At 43.2% G+C, this 21,302-nt stretch overlaps 1 protein-coding gene across 1 annotated transcript in view; it reads left to right on the forward strand.

Annotated features, from left to right (window-relative positions):
* LOC126184338 (protein tyrosine phosphatase domain-containing protein 1-like) overlaps window positions 1-21,302 on the forward strand; it is a 352,516-nt gene that overhangs the window by 166,764 nt on the left and 164,450 nt on the right. The window lies entirely within an intron of this gene.

Raw genomic sequence — 21,302 nt, forward strand, 5'->3', positions numbered from 1 at the left:
TTTAAAGATATTGCATTCGTAGAGTACACAGAAGATGCAAGAATAATAGAGACATTCTCAGCAAACATTGCATCAACTGAGGTCTTTTAAGGGTGTGAAGGGTGCTAAAACATGGAGGAGTGCAAAGTGGTTAACACATTTCTACCATGGAATTCACTGGGATGATCCTGACATAGACTATAAAGATATGGTAACGTCACTTCGATTATTCAACAACACAGACACCATTATCTAAATGAATGGGAAGGACAAGATCTTATGGATGCATCGAATCTTCAACTTTACTACTATACAAGACCTGGAATTCTATGGGTCTCGTGCTCTCCATCGACTCAAGAAGAAGATGTGTGAAAATAGTGTTGCTGTGTCTGCTTATGAAATGTAAAATTACTTATAATTTGGATGAGAAATAAATGAATTTTTACCTCAGAATATATATGTGATTTCTCTTCACCTGGCCACGCGGTCTCAGGCGCCTCCTTGTCACAGTTCGCGCGGCTTACCCCGTTGGAGGTTCAAGTCCTCCCTCGGGCATGGATATGTGTGTTGTCCTTTGCATAAGTTAATTTAAGTTAGATTAAGTAGTGTGTAAGCTTAGGGACCGATGACCTCAGCAGTTTGGTCCCACAAGATCTTACCACAAATTTCAAAAATATTCTCTTCACCGTGTTCCCGCTTTTATGGGTACAGTGTTACCCAGATACTATATCTGTGGTTTTCTTCAAGCACATGAGATATAATTTTACACATGTTTGCTATATGTCTTTGCAAGCAGATGCGGTCACATGCCTCCTGCTCCCATAATCCAGTACGTGCTGCGCGATAGGCGTAATTCCAGGCAACCATTCTATATATTTTGTTATCTTCCATCTTAAACTTCACCTCCTTAATAGCACTCTTCTTCAGAAAAACTAGTGTCATTTGCGACCTGCACAGCATTTATGTATATACATAATACAATAGGCGATAGTTTCTTTCTGTAAATAACAACAAAGATGTATGGTAACGAATTTTTTTCGTTTATTCAGCTACCACAAATACAATTCAGTTCAGTTCTTGAGGTACAATATAGTTCTTGAGGTACAATATAATTCTTGAGGTACAATATAGTTCTTGAGGTGCAATTTGGCTCTGCTATTCCAATGCAGAGATACGCTATAACAGTAACACTGGTGGAGAATATTTTTTACAATTTTTTTACAGTAGCACTGGATGAGAGTGTTTGCAATTTTTTTTATAAATCTACGCTATAAACTAATGTGGAGATACTTTACTACAGTTAAATTCCGTAGTTCCAGTGGCATAGCTTTAAGAATAATTCTGACAGACTGTGCACACTTGGAACCTAATTCCAACAGCCCCAATAGCAAAGGTATATATATATATATATATATATATATATATATATATATATATACACTTAAAAACTATTATTTATGACTTGGATGGCTAGTGGCAGGTGAAAAACTTAAAAATATTCCACCTTGCACTATGCACTTGGTGCATAGATATATATTTATAGGCTGCACATATGTTACATATGAATAAATAAATATACAAATATCTTTTTTGTTTATGCTTCTTTAATATTTTTGTTTACACTTCTTTAACTTTTTTTCCACGCACATGGTGTGCGTATATGTATATAAATATGGTCTATGTGTGTGTAACACACGTGTACAAAGTACACATAAATATTTACACCACACATACATACATACACACAAAAAACACACACACACACACACTAAAATTATTTACACTCTGATAAAAGGGTCATACTACTACCAAGCAGACACTCTCTCTCTCTCTCATTCATTCTCTCCCTCTCACTCAATTACAGTCCCCACCCCCTCTCTCGCTACAAGTGAGCAGTATGAATATGGGAGAGTTTCAGTCTCATCGTTACAAATGACCCTTTTCTCATCAGGAGGTGACAGGCCTATTTTACACTGCAGCACAATGTACACATTGTGCCCTCCCAATTGGATACTAGTCTGCCGTACCACATGCGACGGCTGCGATGCAGCACCGCGAACACTGCTGCACAGGCACTGCAAATAGTCTTCATTAGTGGGAGCTGTCGATGCCATACAATGCACACCTTTAGCCCACCTCTGGGTGGCACCTTCCAATGTGCGATACGCGTACATTTTTGCTCGCAGACCTACAAACTCAACAATCGGCAATCCATTCGCCTCATTCTTCAGAAGGCCTATAACCTTCTTGTTCTGTGGAACAGAATCGTAAGGATTATCGGTTGTATATGAGGATGTGTAGAATTCATTACCGTGGAACCTCATTACTTCAAATGGATTGCAGTTCTTCACCCAATACATGAAGCTATCTGTATCCATATAAAGTAATTTAGGATCTGCGAAATGAGTTTTCGCAGACATGCGCTACATGTGGAGTTTGGATAGGTCTAGTATGCACATCCCTACATAAACAGGTTTCATATACAATACTGCAGTTTTCACGATCTCCATAGCAACAAAGTTCTTATCGGCTTTGGTGACCTGCTTAAAATTTGGTCAGGCAATGCATTTTCTTACGCCATAACGCCAGTTGGATTCGGTTCTAATCAAAATTTCACGTCATTCCTCAAATTTTTCATTGTTTTATCGAAAATTGAATTATTCATTAATTTGCAAAAATCTTTCTCAAAGTCTCATGTCACGGAAGCACTCTGTCTCGTATTCAAATCAATATACTCCTTCAACTAGGACTGCTTGAAGGAGATAGCCCAGGTGATTCTAACCAGCTCTGTCCCCAAGCTGAGACACTGCTGGAGATTACGAAAATGAATAATGTATCTCCACTTATTCCCCAGCGTTGTCAACAGTTTTGGGGTGGAGCCTCCTTGCGGAACTAGTTGCTCTAGACACAGCAGCAAATCGGCATGCGCGTCACGCCAACTAATAGGGTATATGAGTTCTACCTCCATCACATATCCTACATCAGAATCAGCCGCCATACCTCCAATGATTTTTCCACGTAATCCCTTGCATTTGTAGTAATTGACGCAAAGTCACTGAGTAAAACAGAAGTGATTTCTGGCGTTCTCCAAGGCGGTGTTATGGGTCCTTTGCTTTTCTTGATCTAATAAACGATTTGGGAGACAATCTGAGCAGCTATCTTGGGTTGTTTGCAGATGGCGCTGTCGTTTATCAACTAATAAAGTCATCAGAAGATCAAAACAAATTGAAAACGATTTAGAAAAGACATCTGTACGGTGCGAAAATTGACAATTAACCCTAAATAAGGAAAAGTGTGAGATCATCCATATGAGAGCTAAAAGGAATCCGTTAAACTTGGGTTACACGATAAATCAGTCAAATCTGAAGGCCGTAATTCAACTAAATATCTAGGAATTACAATTACGAACAACTTAAATTGGAAGGAACACTTAGAAAATGTTGTGGGGAAGGCTAACCAAAGACTTCATTTTATTAGCAGGACACTTAGAAAGTGTAACAGATGTATTAGGGAGACTGCCTGCACTATGCTTGTCCGTCCTATTTTAGAATACTGCTGCGCGGTGTGGGATCCTTACCAGATAGGATTGACGGAGTACATCGAAAAAATTCAGATAAGGGCAGCACGTTCCGTATTATCACGAAATAGGAGAGAGAGTGTCGCTGAAATGATACAGGATTTGGGGTGGCTATTATTAAAATAAAGGCGTTTTCGTTGTGGCGGAATCTTCTCACGAAATTCCAATCATCAACTTTCTCCTCCAAATGCGAAAATATTTTGTTGACACCGACCTACATAGGGAGAAACGACCACCACGATGAAATAAGGGAAATCGTACGGCAAGATGTACGAGTAGGTGTTCCTTCTTTCTACGTGCTATTCGAGATCGGAATAATAGAGAATTGTGAAGGTGGTTCGATTAACTCCTTGCCAGGCACTTAAATGTGATTTGCAAAGTATCCATGTAGATGTAGCTGTAGACATACATCTCACGCTCACCGGCCAATTTCGAGAAATCGAGGGGGACGACGGCAGTATGCTTGTCCTGCTCATCTGACTTCCTTTTCTTCTGCAGGTCATAAACATGAAACAATATTCCGGTAATCTGAGCCTCAAATTTAGGTATGTCCTGGATCTTGACGGGGAACTTGATACCATCGAAGTTATAGCAGCCACGAATACTATCACCTAAATGGTATGTACTGGCTCAGGATGATCTCTGTAATTGTAATTTCTCTCGAAATCCAGGATTGACTATGCAAAACAAGCGTGGTCCTTTCTGTTTTCTACATAAATGCATGCCTGCTTATTACCTGTGACCTTAGGGAACTTGATACATCTAGACCCTCCATTTACCGGATCATAGATAAGTGTATGGATGTCCAGGTGTGGTATTTGACTGAGTGCTTTAACTGACCCTCTCACTTCCATCTCGGAAAGCCACTTAGGGTGGATTTACGGGACCACTCGGCTGTAGACGTGCTCCGTGTTGTTACACCATTTCCCCTCAAAGATAATGAACACTTCAGTGCCAAACCAACTTTGGTGGGGTGCGATAATTAGACGCAGAGCACGGCGTTGCATTTAAACGTGGGATACCGCAGATCTTTGACTACCTTGAGAAGCTCTGTTTCCACGACAGAAAGGCACACCCTTAGAAAATCAATACAGTCGTGGTACCCTCCTGCCAAATTCTCGATCTTCGTGGTTCAAATGGTTCTGAGCACTATGGAGGGTTTATATAGACTCGCCGATTTGGCGGGAACCAGCCAGGAAGAGCGGTTGATGGGGTGTCCTGAACAGTGTTTTCAGTAGTCAATACGAGTATGGCATTCTACCTCACCTGCAGATGAATGCTGCTCTGAACTCACAGGACAAGTTGGTGCTGGTCTGCGCGGCTACAGTTTCCGCACGCTCGTGGTTGCAGCCGGAAAACCCTACTTCCGGTCTGCATTTCACTCTATGGCGAGCTGCGGACACTGACAGGCGCGCGGCCACTTTGACTGTCTCCCAGTTACGGCCGTGCTTCATGTAGCAAACTACTGTAATAGTGTATTTAACAACATCTTTTTTTTAGTTTTTGCTTGATGCAGGACCGTCTTCAGAGTTTCGAAGCAGTTATTTGGGCTAATTCATTTTAACGATGTGTTTTTTCGAGGGTATTTTGCCGTAGTGTATTTGCAGAGTGAAAATCTCATTCTGGAATGCTTACTTATGTTTATCCTATGCAGCAGCCCAGCACAGACTGACTGACTCCTTTTTCCCGCCAATTTCCAGATGTGGGAGGGGAAGGGAGAAGAAAAATGCATGCAAAATAAAGTCTTATGTCCGCTCTATCCAGCAGCCCACCACTGACAGTCCTTTTCCCACCCATTTCCAGATTGAGGAGATGAGGGAGGGGAGAGGGAGGGGGAGGGGAGAGGAATTAGGTTAGTGGAGGTAGTCCAGTTGACCTATTTTCCCGCCAAAATTTGAACTTCCCATCATGACATCACCGTAATGTTGCCACATTTATGGCCGCCATCTTGGATTCGACATATTAAACAAATTTGGCAATGTGGGGTCTTGCCCACTTTGCCGTACTACTCTCTGTTACACTGCCTACATGGTATCGAGATAGAATGCACTACAAACACTGTTTGTTAACGTGGGAAATATCTAGCAGCAGCAAGAGGGGTTGCAAATATCTGCTTCATACCACATTCCTTAGCCCAGGGCTTCCCAACCTTTTCGGCCGGCGGACCCCTTCTTCAGTCGAGAATCCATTGCGGACCCCTAGTCAGTCAAGAGCACAGTAACTTTAAATTTCAGAGCGAAACCCATGGGAACTGAAAGCTTCTTAATGCAAGTGCCATGTTCCCAATGACCCCCCTCCCCCCGAAGTATCAATAGTCTTTGGTTTAGAGATGAATGAAAATAACTTGAAATTAACGATCCAATTTGAATTCCCACTGTATCCAGACAATTACTAGTGAATTTTCTCCCTTTGTTCAACACACTATAGCCTGATTAAAATTACTTGGTAATTGACATTTCACACGTTGGAGCTGCCTTCCTCCAAGAGCAATCAACATCGCGTCCAAACTGTTTACTGTTGACAAGCTGCCGCTTGTGGTCTGTTCACTTCCACTGTTTGGCTACTGTTGTGTAAGGAGCATGCATATTTCGTAACAGTCGTGTGTGTGTGTGTGGTTTTTCGTGAGATCCGGAGAAAAATGTTCAAATGTATGTAAAGTCTATGGGACTTAACTGCTGAGGTCATCAGTCATTAGTCTTACACACTATTAACCTAAGTTTAACTTCCGCTAAGGACAAAACACACACACACACACACACACACACACACACACACACACACATGCCCGAGGTAGGACTGAAACATCAGGCGGGAGCGGCCGCGCAATCCACGACAACATGGCGCCATAGACTGCGCGGCCATTCCACGTGGCTGTGATGAAAAGAGGCAGACCCATGATTCGGGATACAAACACATTACGAAAGAAAAGATGCCAAGGAATTGCCTTTAAAGGACTATTGTGACATCTGTTGTGCAATCTGTGGGAATACATTCACCCAGTTTACATGCGTTTCCAAACCCGGATTTCGTAAGACGATGTCCCAGTTCCGCTTTTGGTTGGTCAGGTAAACACTTCAAAATCTATTCTGGAAATCTGCTTTTATAAAGCCGTTTTCCAGTTCCACAATCGATTTTCGTGCCCATGTAAACAGCTCGGAAAGTCTAGTTATTTTTAGGTCTTTGTGTATCTACTGAATGGCACCTGTCAGTCCATAGCCGGCAGCTAGCAGGCAGCATTCCAACAGTGTACTGTCAGTTGGTAGCTGGCAACTGGCAGGCGGCGTGGCAACAGCTTAGCCACAGCTCACAACTTCAACTACCACTTGGACACTATATCGTGGCAGTCAGCCTCGACTGTAAACAAATTAGGAAAACAAACAAACAGACTCTCTTATTTCTATATAAAAAGATAAAGCATTTCACAGAACGTAAGACTTTTTTTCTCAAAGGAAACAATTCTGGCAGAGGAGGTTTACCTTTTACAAGATAGCATGTGAAAAGTCCTCATTTGTTTGTGCTCTCAGCCAGTTGCCACAATATAGTGTCAGAGTAATAGCAAGTAATTGTAATTGAAGTATACGCAGGCCATATGTTTGACTGAGAGGACGGAATATTTTATAAAGAAAAGAAATTAGCTTTAGAGATCATTTTAATTTTCGTAACAAAAATATAAATTCCAACAGAATTCAATTAATAATTATTTTGTAAATGATAGAAGACAGAAATAAAATTCCTACAGAGCTATAGTTCAGGTACGTTCACTGAGCATCTATGAAGAAAAATGCTTTCTTCTTTACTATAGATGAATTTGTAGGAATAATAATGGAATCCTAATGTGATGGTCGAGGGTGCTTCTGCTGACACAATTTTGAGAAGTTGGTTTCAATTCTTGACAACTGGAGAAGGATGTCTGGTTCTGCATCTAGGCAGCTTGGGTACTTAGTTTTGTGGGCAGCATAGATCGAGAATCCAGATTCACACATGTATGTTGTGGCGAACGGAAGAAGTACACGTTTTGCCTTTTCAACAAGGGGGTAGTATTTCTTGTTATCCAAACGGATCCAAAAGTGTCAGTAACCGTCAATGTCAAAACTTGATTTCGAGGTAGGGGCTGTGGCAATTTCTATCAACAAGTCATATTCATTTGATGATAAAATGTTCGGCTTATTGGATACAGTGAATGGGTTGACCACCCATGCGTATTTCTGCAGCTTCTCATCTTCAGCTGTTGGGAAATAATGCTCCAACAATGACATCAAGCTTCGGAGATGTTCCAGGATTTGATGAAACAAATTCTTACCAAGCGCCAATGTTTTGTTTTTCAAAAACTCTTTGAGAAGAGCATAACTCCCTCCTCATTTATTTCAACTGGAAACTTCCCTTGTTGTGAGGGCAATGGAGAAACTGCACCCTTCTCTAATGGTCCTGACTTCAGCCACCGATCCATGTTAGAAGTAATAAACTGGTCAAAAATCGACTTATGAAATAGGTAGTGCACTGACAAAGCAAGTTTAACATTTAATAATGCCTGGGGCCCGCATACGTGCCAGCGAGCGCTGTGATTGATCGACAAAGCTCGCTCCGCGCAAGCTTAAAAGGTTTCAGCGCATCTAGCGCCGCGAGCGGGCGCACAGACGACCCCTGTATTGTTGTGAAACAGTCGATCAGAGAAGCCGCATTCTCCGGCACTAAACTGTGTATGCGTTCTCACTTAGTAACCGCAAACGATGCTTGGGAATACGACCTGAAGTAATAGTACACATGTTTTTCACACGAAAAAAAAGAAATAGTGATGAATTTGATTTTCACATATTTATTCAATAATTTTACTCATTATTTTACACGATTTGGTGAAAGGTGGCCGCGGACCCCCTAGAAAGAGCCGCTGGACCCCTAAGGGGTCTGTGGACCACACGTTGGGAAGCTCTGCTTAGCCGAATCACTTTCTAAATTCGATGATAAGGGTGATTTTATTGCGATCTTACACCACTGGCGATGTGCACCTGCTCTTTTGGTCTTTTAATGCACAACCCACGATCATTGTCTATATTCAATGTGCGGTATTTATGTGGAAGACAACTTCATTAGGAAGCAATACCATACTTCGAATTGTAACACAGCGATATCGCTAGCGTTACTTGTGTGTGCCTGTAGGACCAAGAGCTCTTCTTATGCAGGGTGACAGTAACATGGTCATTGCGACCGTGTTTTTAACATCTAGTCGCTTATAAGACCGTTATGTCTCTCTTCTGGTGCCACTCGCAAGAAAAACAAATGAGGCATGTCCATCCAGCGCGGATTTTCGCTACAGGCTTGTAAAGTTTGTGTTGAGATGTATAGTTACTGTGATCATTGTTCTGACATGTTCATAAAAATGGCCATGTCCAGTCATATCGGAGGTATTAATTTGAAGTAGAAAATTGCAATTCCAATGAATCGATAGCCGTAAGGGGCATGAGGATAGCTGAATAGCAAGCTAATACTCAGTATGTGTTGGGCTGTCTCCACGAACACGTGTGTTGCACGTATTCTCCAAGGCAAATTGAGGGATTCAGTATCGATCACGGTCAAGTGTTGGTGCTAGACGTATTGATAACATCCGAATTCCGATTCCCTCCATGGCTGGGCTGGTGCATTCTAGCATACAAGTGCATCCATGATTGTAGCAGTTTTCTCTGGCCTCTAAACATTGGTGCTGGCAGTGTACAAGGGGATGGGTATGCTGTGTGTGGATATCAGGACATGAGTGCGTGGAATGTTCAAGTGTTTCAGCAATCTCCGACATCTAGCCATGACATCTACTGCTATGGACTGGATTCTCTTTTGTGTCATGTTTAGTGCTTCTCAATATATCACAGTGGGCTCTGCCTTGCAGTGGTATTTGCTGTTGTCTCTATCCTTTCATGCACAAGGCTCTTCTTCCTTCAGAATGTAGTGGAGAGAACCAATGAAGGAATTATATAGTGCTTTAAAAACACAACTGTGACGTCAAATTCCAAACTGATAGCGATCTCCGACATCTAGCCACGACGACTACTGCTACTGCAGACTGGATTCGATACATTGCAGTCGACTCTGTCTTGCAGAAGTATTTGTTATTGTTGTCTCTATCCCATCACATGATAGATCCTTCCTCCCCCTCCTCCTCCCCCTCCTCTTACTCATTCTTCGTCCTGGTGTAGCTCAGAGCTTAGGGGTTATATAGTGCTTTAAAAACCAACTGCAATATCAAATTCCCGACTGTTCAATTTATTGTTTCTGATAGTGGTAATGCGAGCGCACACACCAGTCTAAACCTTCTGCAGATTGTTTAAGCACATAGTATGCAACTGAGCTGGAATTTGAAATTTTCAGCTACTTCCAACCTACCGAATTTCCTACCAAATGGCCTAACTGTGCCGGTATCCACTGATAGGAGGCAAGAGGGGGAAATCCAGTAGGGTTTGGAAACTGGTTGACTGCAGGATAGAATCCCACCAAGTATTCCAATCCTAGGATCCCCCTAAAAGAAGCAAGGAAAATCTGTCCCGCACAAAGGTATCGATTTATTGAAGTTGTCAATGAATCTGACAAATTGGGGGAATATTTCCAAGACATCCACAGCTGGGGGGTATACCAGGTAAACGCTGCTTTGTTTGCGGTTCGATCCGACTGTGACCAACGGCCTGTGCAGACCCAACAGTGGCACTCGACAGGACATGGCGACTTGAGAGAGAGAGAGAGAGAGAGAGAGAGAGAGAGAGAGAGAGAGTGTTTCAACAGGAATTTCTGAGGTGTCAAATATCAAACGGTTGCCGTCCCTGAAGCTTTTGTTGGGCGATTAACACAGTGGATTGGCTGCTGCAGTGGCGTGAGTCGGCACTGTGTGTGGGCCAGCAGACAGCAGATAGCACGTGTTTCACAATCGAAAGATTTTTAACAGGGTAATTATGTGTGATTGGTATTATATTAATGGTATCCCTTGTACTATTGGCATAAAAAAGTGATCGATTTAATTAATTCTTCTCAATGTATTTCACACAATCTGCATCTTCCCAAAGAGCAGCAAATATGAGCAAGAGTTATCCAATCCCTGAAAACTGAATTTCCTATCGTGAGATCCTTCCTCCCCAACACAGAGCTGCCAATTTCCAGGTGGGTAGGAGAGGAGAAGTTGGGGTGGGGAGCATAGGGCAGGGGTATTTACCAGGGGGGAGGGGTTAATGAATTTATAAATTTAACTAATTGATCAATCAAATTGACAGAGTGGAAGGGGGCCATTCGAATATCTCAGTCCTGAAAGTGTACTTGTATTGGTGAGGGGAAGGTGGGATGGGTGGGAGGAAGAGGGGAAAGTGAAGGGGTGAAGGGAAGGGGAGGGTTGGAGAGGTTTACCAGGAGTACAGGTTAGCCCCAGGGGGTCATAAACCAACTCCAGGGGGTTATAATCCACTTAGCAGAACAATAGATTAAGATTATAAATCAATCAGCTGTTACAATTTAATTAATTTGTATATCAATTTAATATCAAAAGTGATAAATAGTATTAGATTAAGGGCCTGTCAATCCAGAGAGAACAATAAGTTAAGGGCTGACAGGGAGTAGAACAAGAGGCTTACCCCTGAAATATGCTTGCCCCCGATTTATGTGACCCACACTAACAAATTGTCCTCACACTGCTGTTACCCAACTACTCCCACTGTTTGTATTTTCTGCCATATTAGTCACTGGAACCGTTAATGTGCAGTTTACAGATCAGACACCTGGTACGCTACCAGTACCTTCTTCTGAAGCAGTTTCTTGTATCAGTAAGGCCCAGGGCTTCCTGGGGCAATGCCATCGAGTGTTGGTGAGGTGTAGTATGTCAAATGGCGTCAGACATTGCGTCTTGGACAGCAATAGTGAGAACTTCCACCGTCTCACCAATTTGTTGTGTGTTGTTAATTTCATGTCTGGAATACGACTAACAAGCTTTTCCTTGAACAGAGTCAAATTCATGCACTTTTAGTTCAGTATCCTGTGTGGTTCCATGTCCTGCAGTGTTTCTTCTGTGTGATGTATTACAGGCATTTGTTCTGAAAAATGGCTCTGAGCACTATGGGACTTAACTTCTGAGGTCATCAGCCCCTAGAACTTAGAACTATGTAAACCTAACTAACCTAAGGACATCAGACACATCCATGCCCGAGGCAGGATTCGAACCTGCGACCGTAGCGGTCGCGCGGTTCCAGACTGTGACGCCTAGAACCAGTCGGCCACTCCGGCCGGCATTTGTTCTGAGTCCAGATCATTTTCAGCCCTAGTACTGCCAACAGTGGAACATGGTAGTGGTTTGGTGACGATTTGGGCAGCCAGATCGTGGTGTTCCATGGGCCCCATGGTTACCCTACAAGGTAGTACTACTTCCAAGGAATATGTGAGCATTTTGGCTGATCAGATCCATCCTATGAAACAATATTTTTCCCCAATGGTGATTCTGTGTTCCAAGATAACTGGTCACCTGTTCACACAGCGCTCATCGTTCAGGACTGGTTTTGTGAACACGATAATTTATCGCATCTCCTCTGCCCACCACAGTCACGAGCGAGATTTCAATGATACTGAGCATTTGTGGTCTACTTTGGAGAGATGGGTGCTTGTCTGCTATACACTTTCATCGTCGTTATTTGAACATGCCACAATTTTTGCAGGCAGATTCCCTTAAAAAGCAAACATGTCTTGTATTTATTTATTCCGAGACGACTGTAAGCTGTTTTGAATGTCAAAAGTTTTCCTACAACGCATTAGGGACGATAATATGTTGTGTTTTTGGTGTTTCCATATTTTTGTCCAGCCTCTGTATGTCTGGTATCGTATATAGCTGAATAGTTTCCAAATATCGTGTATGGTGTGAAAGTAGAAATCGTATGCTGTTTGAAATGCATGATGTGCCAACAAATTCAGGTGCTACGCTTTAACGCTACTCACGCAAATTTAATGGCTGAACGTGCAACGTAGAGAAGGGCATTGTATTGCCAGTTAAGTTACCACAGATGACAATTACCAGAGGCATATAACTTCAAGTTGGCATAGCAGTGCGATAGCAGATTATTGTGTTAACATGATTCGCCAAGAACGTATGGTGGTGATGCAGCTGAGCATCCAAGGTGGTCACTCGGTGTGCTCCTGCATATCCTCATAAATAGAAACGTAATATTATGTTTAATTTATATATTCTGGTATAGTCCATATGTTGTCCCTCAGCAACACCATAACAAATGGGACAATTTGTCATTGTTTTATAACTAATTGGGGGAGAGATCGACTGTGCTGTCGGTGAAGGGATAATTCCTGAGTTCGTATGGAATAATTCTGGAAATTCAATGAAAAGCTACTGCCTGCAAGGATACGAATAGCTAGGTATGAATAGTATAACTCACTCGGTGGCTCGTATAACACTGATACTAAAATCGTCACTGTTGCACTGGCAGCCCAGGACAGGTCCTTATGGAAACAAATTTATCGTCTTGCAGCTACTGACTACCCTTTTACGCGCCCACTGACCAGTTGTTAGCCGTAATGGCATGAAGTCTTATAGATTAAAATAAAAATATAAGCATAAAGATGTTTTGTACAATTTAACCATTTTAAACTTACGACTAAATTTGAATGCAGCCAAATCATAGCCAACTGGAAGCATCTGACGTCTGTACCGTAGCTTATAGAACGTGACAACTTTGTATATGATGATAATCTAGCCACTGATATACAATGAAGTGACAAAAGTCCTGGGATACCTCCTATTATCGTGTAGGACCTCCTTTTGCCTGGCGTTATGTAGCAACACGGCGTGACATAGACTCAACGACTCGTTTGAAGTCACCTGCAGAAATATTAAGTCTAGTCGTCCATACTGCGGAAGTGTTGCCGGTGCAGTATGTTGTGCACGAACTGACCTCTTGATTACGTCCCCTGACTGTTCGATGGGATTCATGCCGGGCGATCCGGGTGGCCAAATCATTCACTCTAATTGTCGAGAATGTTCTTCAAGCCGGTCGTAAACAATTCTGACCTACTGACATGACATAGTTGTTTGGGAACATGAAGTTCATGAATGGCTGCAAATGGCCTCCAAATAGTCTAACATAACCATTTCCAGCCAATGATCGGTTCAGTTGGACCAGAGGACCCAGCCCACACCATTATGGAGCCACCAGCAGCTTGCACTGTGCATTGTTGACAACTTGGGTCCATGGCTTCGTGGGATTTGTGTGACACTCGAACCCTATCATCACCTCTTACCAACTGAAGTCGGGAGTCATCTGACCAGACCACGGTTTTCCAGTCGTCTAGTGTCCAGTTGATACGGCCACGAGCGCAGAAGAAACGTTGCAGCCGATGTCGTGCCATGAGCAAGGACATTCGCGTCGGTCGTCTGCTGTAATAGCCCATTAACACCAAATTTCGGAGCTCTTTCCCAACGACTACGTTCATCGTACGCCCCACATTGATTTCTGCTGTTAAATCACGCAATACAGTTTTTCTGTTAGCACCTACAAATCTTCGTAAACGCCGCTGCTGTCGGTCGTTAAGTGAAGGCCGTCGGCCACAATGCTGTCCTTGTTGAAGGTAATGCCTGAAATTTGATATTCTCGCACACTCTTGAGTCTGTGGCTCTCGGAATATTGAATTCCCCATTTTCGAAATGGAATATCCCATGCATCTAGTTCCAATTAGCATTCAACGTTCAAAGTCTGTTAATTCCCGTCTTTCGGCCATTCAATCAGGTCGGAAACCTCTCCACATGAATCACCTGAGTACAAATTACAGCTTCGACAATGCACTACCCTTTTACACCTTGTGTACGCGACACTACCGTCATCAGTATATGTACATATTGCTATCAAATGACTTTTGTCACCTAAGTGTAAGGATGGAACTGTTTTTGCGATTGGCCAATTCTGTAATGATGTAGATGTTCTGCCTAACGCTATTCAAAACTTGACGGACGGGGCGCAATGGTAACACTCTGAATTCTCTTCGTGAAGCGCGACAGTTCAGATCTCCGTCAGGACATCCAGATTTAGATTTCACACGGGTTCCCAAAATCACTTACGACTAATGCCAGATGGTTACTTCAGAGAGCAGACGGACGATTTCTTTCCCCATCCTTCCCAAATCAGAGAATGTATTCCGTCTCCAGTCACCTTGTCGTCGGCGGGATGTTAGGTCTTAATCTTACTTCCTTCTTTTACTTTCCAAGAATAAATGCACGTTGCTCTACATAGGTTTCGAAGTAATTTACACGAATCACTAATAAATTAAGGAAAGTCACAACAATAGCAACAATTCTGGGTGACAGAAATCAATGGACACAGCAGGGTTGTACAACTCTAACACCGGCAAACCAGCGGCATAAGAATAGGATACATCATCTGTATGTAGCAGGCCAGCGTATCTGTCAGGAGATGACGGCGAATTGTCCTTGGAGAGTGAGAGTAGACAGCCGCGATCGCCCCATTGCTCGAATGGCACAGATAAACTATCTGATCAAAAGTATCCGGACACATATTAGTAGACATTATGATGGCTTGAAGTCTTCTGGGGACAATTTCAATGAGGTGTCTGAATGTCTGTGGCGGTATGGAAGTCCATTCTTCCTCAAGAACCGAAATCAGAGGAGATACTCATGTTGGACACTGCGATCTGGAGTGAAGTCACCTTCTGCCTCATCCGAAAGGTGTTCCATTTGGTTCAGACCGTATTATGTGCAGGTCAGTCCATGTCAGGATTGTTATTTTCCACAAACCATTGCCTCGCAGATGGTGCTTTACGACAGAGTGCATTCTCATGCCGATGCAATGATTGTCTCTTCACTGTTCCTCTATTGTATGTGTAGTATGTCGTAACAAGCCTAGATTTACTTCTGTAGAGTCGAGCAGATACTACAACATATATAAGATATTACATCATTTTAATAAAATTTGAACACTCTAAAATACTTAACTTGTAAACTATCCACGTCCACAGGAATGTCATTACGTATTTGTTACCGTCTCTAATCACATAAGTGTTATCGCTTGATACGGTACAGAATCTTTATAGTCAGTTGCACATCTCAATGTGCAACTGACTATAAACTTAGATACACAGTTCTGACTAATAGTTCTGTTAGGTCGCAGGCGGATCTGAGCTACGACGGTGCTGTCATCGTAAGCGATGATTACAGGGTGCGCTGTGTGGCGCTGCACTCAGACATACAGGGTGTTTCCGTAAGAGCGTGCAAAAATTTAACAGGGCATAGAGCATTCTCCACTGAACAATTTGAGTCGGGGAACCTGGGGTCAGAGAAGCTAGCTTAAGGAGATAATAGGAATAAAATTACATTAGTGCGTACTTTTTTATTTACATTAGTTACTGTTAACTGCAAATACCGTTATTGACGCAATGAAAATTCCATTTGTACTGTATCTTACAAGACGTACTGAAACTGACGGCCATCAACCTCAATGCTAGCGTGACATCGGCGAAAAAGACGCACCCTGACAAATATCCCTGGTGTGTTTCGAATCACATCACAAGCTGCTACAATTCTGGCAATTAATTCCATCTCCGTATCCACTGGGGTCTCACACACAAGAGACCTTAGATATCCGCATAGGAAAAATCGATGGGATTCAGGTCAGGTGACCTCGCAGACCGTGGAACAGGACCTTCCCTTCCAATCCAGCGACCAGGAAATACAGCATTGGGATGGCTGCGGATATCCACACGGAAGTGAAGCGGTGCATCTTCATGGTCTATCCACATCCTCTCACGAACAGCCAAGGGTACGTTCTCCGATAACCCAGGTAGAACTCTTTGGACGAACCTTAAGTAAAGATGGCCATTTAGACGGCCAGGTAAAAGATACGGCCCAATGAGATTGTCGCCTTCAATGGCGGCCAAGAATGTACATGTAAATAAAACGTAAATAAACAGCACTGTACGTGTAAACTTTGCTTTCATATCTCCTTAAGCTGAATTCTCGGGCCCCAGATTCCCTACCTCAAATTGTTCAGTGGAGCATTCTCAATGTCCTGTTACATTTTTGCACGCTTTTACGGAAACACCCTGTATGCAACCTTCCGGCAGCGGCCATTCTTTGCTGCGTCTGACATTGCATGTCTCGAGCTTGCGGTGCCTTTGTGAGGTATGAACCTCACTCTTCTGACAACACCACACTCCTCCCCTTCGAACCTCTGCACCGCCGTTTTGTAGCGAAGAGTCGCTTGGCGGCAAGGGGAGTAGGCCTGAATGCGGACGTAGATGAGGAGACAGGGATCGTAGTTATGGCAGAGACGTAGACACTATGGATGAGCGGAAAGCAGGACGAACTCCAGGAACGTCAGGCCGGATGTCCGGGGTTGATACCTCGACGGACATCGATTCAGGTTGCAGGGCCGGCGACGACATCGGGAATGTCGACGGCGGCGGTTTGATGTCGATGTCCACGGGCACCATTCTGGACGAATGTGACCGCGATAGGCGGAGAGTCGGAAATAACTGCTTTTGCGGTCTCCATCGGCGTGCTGGGTCTGTGGGCAAAAATTCTGCTGCCGAATCACTGGCATAAGAGCGCCGAAGGTGTTTCTGGTGACGCCGATGCAGCCCAGAGAATCCGTGGACGATGAAAATCGAACGACCCAAAACTTGTCTGATGACACCCTGCTCCCAATGCTGACTTTTGCCAGAAATTCTGAAGAAAACTTCATCTCGTGGTTGAAACTTTGTTTTACCCAGCGGAAGGAACTGTTTCTACGGTCGCCGCAAAAGATTCAGCGAGGTACAGTGACGACGATCGTGTAGTAATTCTGCGAGCGACTTCTCGCCATTTGGCAAGAAGCGATAGGAGGAAAGAAAAATCTTTAACGCTTGCTCCCATGTGTGGGAGGAACGGGGTTTCTCCAAGTGAATTTTGAACGTTCGAACGAATCGTTCAGCTTTACCGTTAGACTGAGGGCCAAAAGGACCAGTAGTTTCATGGTGTATGCCACTGTCAGCGCAGAACTGTTGAAAATTGGCTGACATGAATTGTGGTCCATTTCTCGTGGCAAAGACCTCAGGAAGATGGTGGATGTCATGGGAACCACAAAAGGAAATTTGCTTTATACGTCTACCACCAACAACCACCACGTATTCCAGAATGGACCTGTGAATTCATTGCGTACGTGTTGGGTACGGTCCGGACAGGCGAGGCCACTGAAAAAAGCATTGTGGCTTAGCGGACTGATACTCCGCAAAAACATTGCAACGAGAGGTCATTTTCTGAATTTGGGCGTCGATGCCCTGCCAAGTACAATGATGTCGGGTCAGTTGCTTTGTGCGAACTATGCCCCCCGTGACCTTGATACGACAATGACAAAACTTCTCGTTGGAGGGAATGAGGAATCACAACCCATATATCATCATTCTCTGTATGCAACAACAGAACACCTGACCACGCGGATAGCGCCTGACGGTGAGAAAAGTAGCAATGGTTCACTGCGTGGAGAATTTCTTTCAAACTATCTGGCCGCCCATGGCGCACATATTGCAAAACTATCCAAAGAACTAGGTCAGGAGCAGTTCTTCCTGCAATACGCCGGGAGTCAATAGGAAAATTTTGAAGAGTTTCATAATCTGGAGTATCAATTTAATAACCTGATTACTCATGAATCAAACGTTGTGTTAGTACCGACAATTAATTTAGACAACAATTCAGCGGTCGAAAGTTGTTCAGTAGGCCTTTACAACAACTCGTATCGATAATTTAACAACAACAGAGCCACACATTGAGATTTTTGCAGTGTTCACAGTGGGACAGGCTTGCAAGGATAGAACAAAGTCTTTAAGGCTGATGATCTGTGATAAAATAGAACTACCAATCATACAAATATTGGTAGAACTTGGTAAAACCATAGATAATGGCGACTGCCATTTTTTTTAAGTTGGCAGTAATTGCACTGTGTTTTGTTGTGAGCTTTGAGGTAAATGCAGTGGGCCTATCAGATGAGTCAGTTCAATGGGAGAGCATTGTTCTAATCCTGTAAGAATATGCATCCTCAGCTAACACAACAGGCTTATGGAATAAAATGACTTAACAGTGTGTCCTTTGACTGCTGAAATGCTTCTCATGTTCTAGGAACAACACAAAGGAAACACCTTTCCGGCACTGCCAGTCCAATGGAGCAGCAATGTGTGCAGTATTTGCAATAAACTTAACGTAATAGGTTAACTTGCCAGTGACGGCCTATACCTCCTTGATGTTACAGGGCACTGGCAAATATTTGATGACAGAGGAGTACGAATCAGCAGGATGAGCAGGATAAGTACCCTATGCATTTATGACATGTGCTAAGCACTCAAATTCTTCGTGGAAGAAAGAGCACTTTTCCTCGTCACACATTAAGCCAGCCGCAGCAAGCACGTTAAACAAACACTCCAAATTTGCCAAATGTGCAGTAGGTATACGACCCGTGATAACGATATCATCCAGATAGTGTGTACATGAAGGGACTTTGACTGTTAATTGTTTCCAGAAAATTTGAAAAATAGCATGAGCGGAACGGTAGTATCGGAAACTTGAAGCATCCAAGGTGAGTGTTGATCACAAAATATTACTTGGTATGAAGTTTCATATCAGCGCACACTCCGCTGTAGAGTGAAAATTTCATTCTATTACTTGGGCTGTTCGTCCATCAGGAACTGTAAACGTAAATCAATCTTGGGTAGGAATCTGCCCTGTCCCAATCTGTCCATTAATTTCTCCAGTCGTGGGAGAGGAAATGAATCCTTGACAGTTTGTCAGTTTACGATAGATTTGAAATCAGCAAAAAGATGTAAACCTTCTGGTGGCGCCTTAAGTATGACCAAGGGGGATGCCCACTGACTTGCAGAAAGAGGTTGCTTCACCCCACTGTCTTTCCATCGTTACCATTCCTGAGCAACTTGCTTACGTATAGTATAGGGGACGGGCCCAGCACGTTAAAAAAGTGGTTGCGCATTGTTTGTAACTACTGTGTGCTTCAAAATCTTTAGTCCTTCCTAATCCTGATACACTGTACTTATTACGCAACTCAGAAACACTGGCTCTGAAACACTGATGTGTAACAGATTGTATCGTATGCACAGACTGAACAAATCAACCAAGTCTAACCAAAAATATTTGCACAGTTTCTAGAACATAGCACATGCAATGAAATACATTTTGTAACATTGCAAAAAGTCTCTGGCAAAATGCACCCACCAAGCACCGAATGTTCCTGCCCGTCCTAAGAAGAAAAAACCGAAGCAGGCTTCTGTAGATGTCTTTATTGATCAGGGAAACAGACACACCTGCGTCTAACTGAAATTTTTCTTTTGAGCCACTCTTGATTGGGAAAAAATTTGTTCCTTTGTCTGTGGACTGCTGTAGATGGTTTCTGTGAAATGGAAAAGTGAGCCGTCGATGGTTTTCGCTGCAATGGCAGTGCTGACAACGCTTACTCGCTGAAAGCAAGCTACGCTGTGGTCACGCAGTGCGCTGAACTGCTGCTCAGAACAATTACATTGCTTATTGACGTTATTTGTGCAATACCAGACACACAATCCATATTTTACTTCTAAACTGTTTCCATGTTTTATTTGTGGCGTTTAGGTATTCAACACTTCAGTTACCTTTGACAGCAATCGACACACAACTTTCATTTATGATTTTCCTTGATTTATAAGATGCAGAGTGTATTTCTTCTTCTAGTTAAAGAAATTATAAGTCAGGTTAATTAATCTACGACGATTTTGACCTCTGTGGGGTGTTAATCAGTATGTATATCGAAAAATATTGCGGTATTGCAAGACGTCATTGGGGCTAATGCTCTAGTAAATCTGATTTACTACTAACACTCATTGAGTCTCGCCACTGAAGATGTGAGTTCCCCACCGCGATCCAGTTCTGTGCCTATCATCCTGTACGAATTTAGTACACCATTTTGCTGCAAAACTTACATCAACGACGAGAGACGAGGCATGTCGGGGTCGTTTAACTGACTACTGCTCGCGAAATTAAATTGATGGTGATGACTGCATCCAGAGGTTAAAGGGTAAAGAGAAACAGAATCCCAAAGAGTAAAATCATGACCAAGAGGTCATGACACAGCGACTGTTTAATTAATATGAAGCAACCCACCTATCATCCTGTACGAATTTCGTATACTGTTTTGCTTCGAAACGTACATCATCTGTTTGAGATATGGCATGCAGAGGCCGCAGGCGGAGACGAACGCTGGCACGGTGCGGTCCATCTGCTCGTAAACTGACTGCTGCTCTCCAAGTCTGTTCCTTTCTCTGCGACTCTCGCCGACCAAGTGTGCTCGCTCTTCCATGTGATGAAGAAGTGTTCTCTCTACCCCTCCCAGCAAAGGGGAAGTGCCCTCTATCTGCGCCACACTGTAAGGAAGTGTGTCTGATACTTCGATCTCCTGCTTTTTTGTGGTTTGAGCCCAACAAAATTGCCATTTTAGCCAAACCAAGAGCACGTACTTTATTTCTCCAATCCGAAAACTCCTAAAAATTTTGTTCTGGAAGGTTCGGCGTTACTTTTTAGAAGACTGCGAACGTTGATCTATCACAGTTTCCCATTCCGAAAACTTGCGAGTGCTGTTCTGTGGGAAATCGCCGCTCCCAAACACTGCGAGTTCCGACCTATCAGAAGGTGTCCCGCCAAGAGTTTCTGTAATTTTGACTTCTCAGTATTTATGCTCTAGGCGCCGGGGTCCCGTCGCCCTCTGGC

The sequence above is a fragment of the Schistocerca cancellata genome, chromosome 4 (assembly GCF_023864275.1).
Source record: "Schistocerca cancellata isolate TAMUIC-IGC-003103 chromosome 4, iqSchCanc2.1, whole genome shotgun sequence".
Taxonomy (NCBI): domain Eukaryota; kingdom Metazoa; phylum Arthropoda; class Insecta; order Orthoptera; family Acrididae; genus Schistocerca; species Schistocerca cancellata.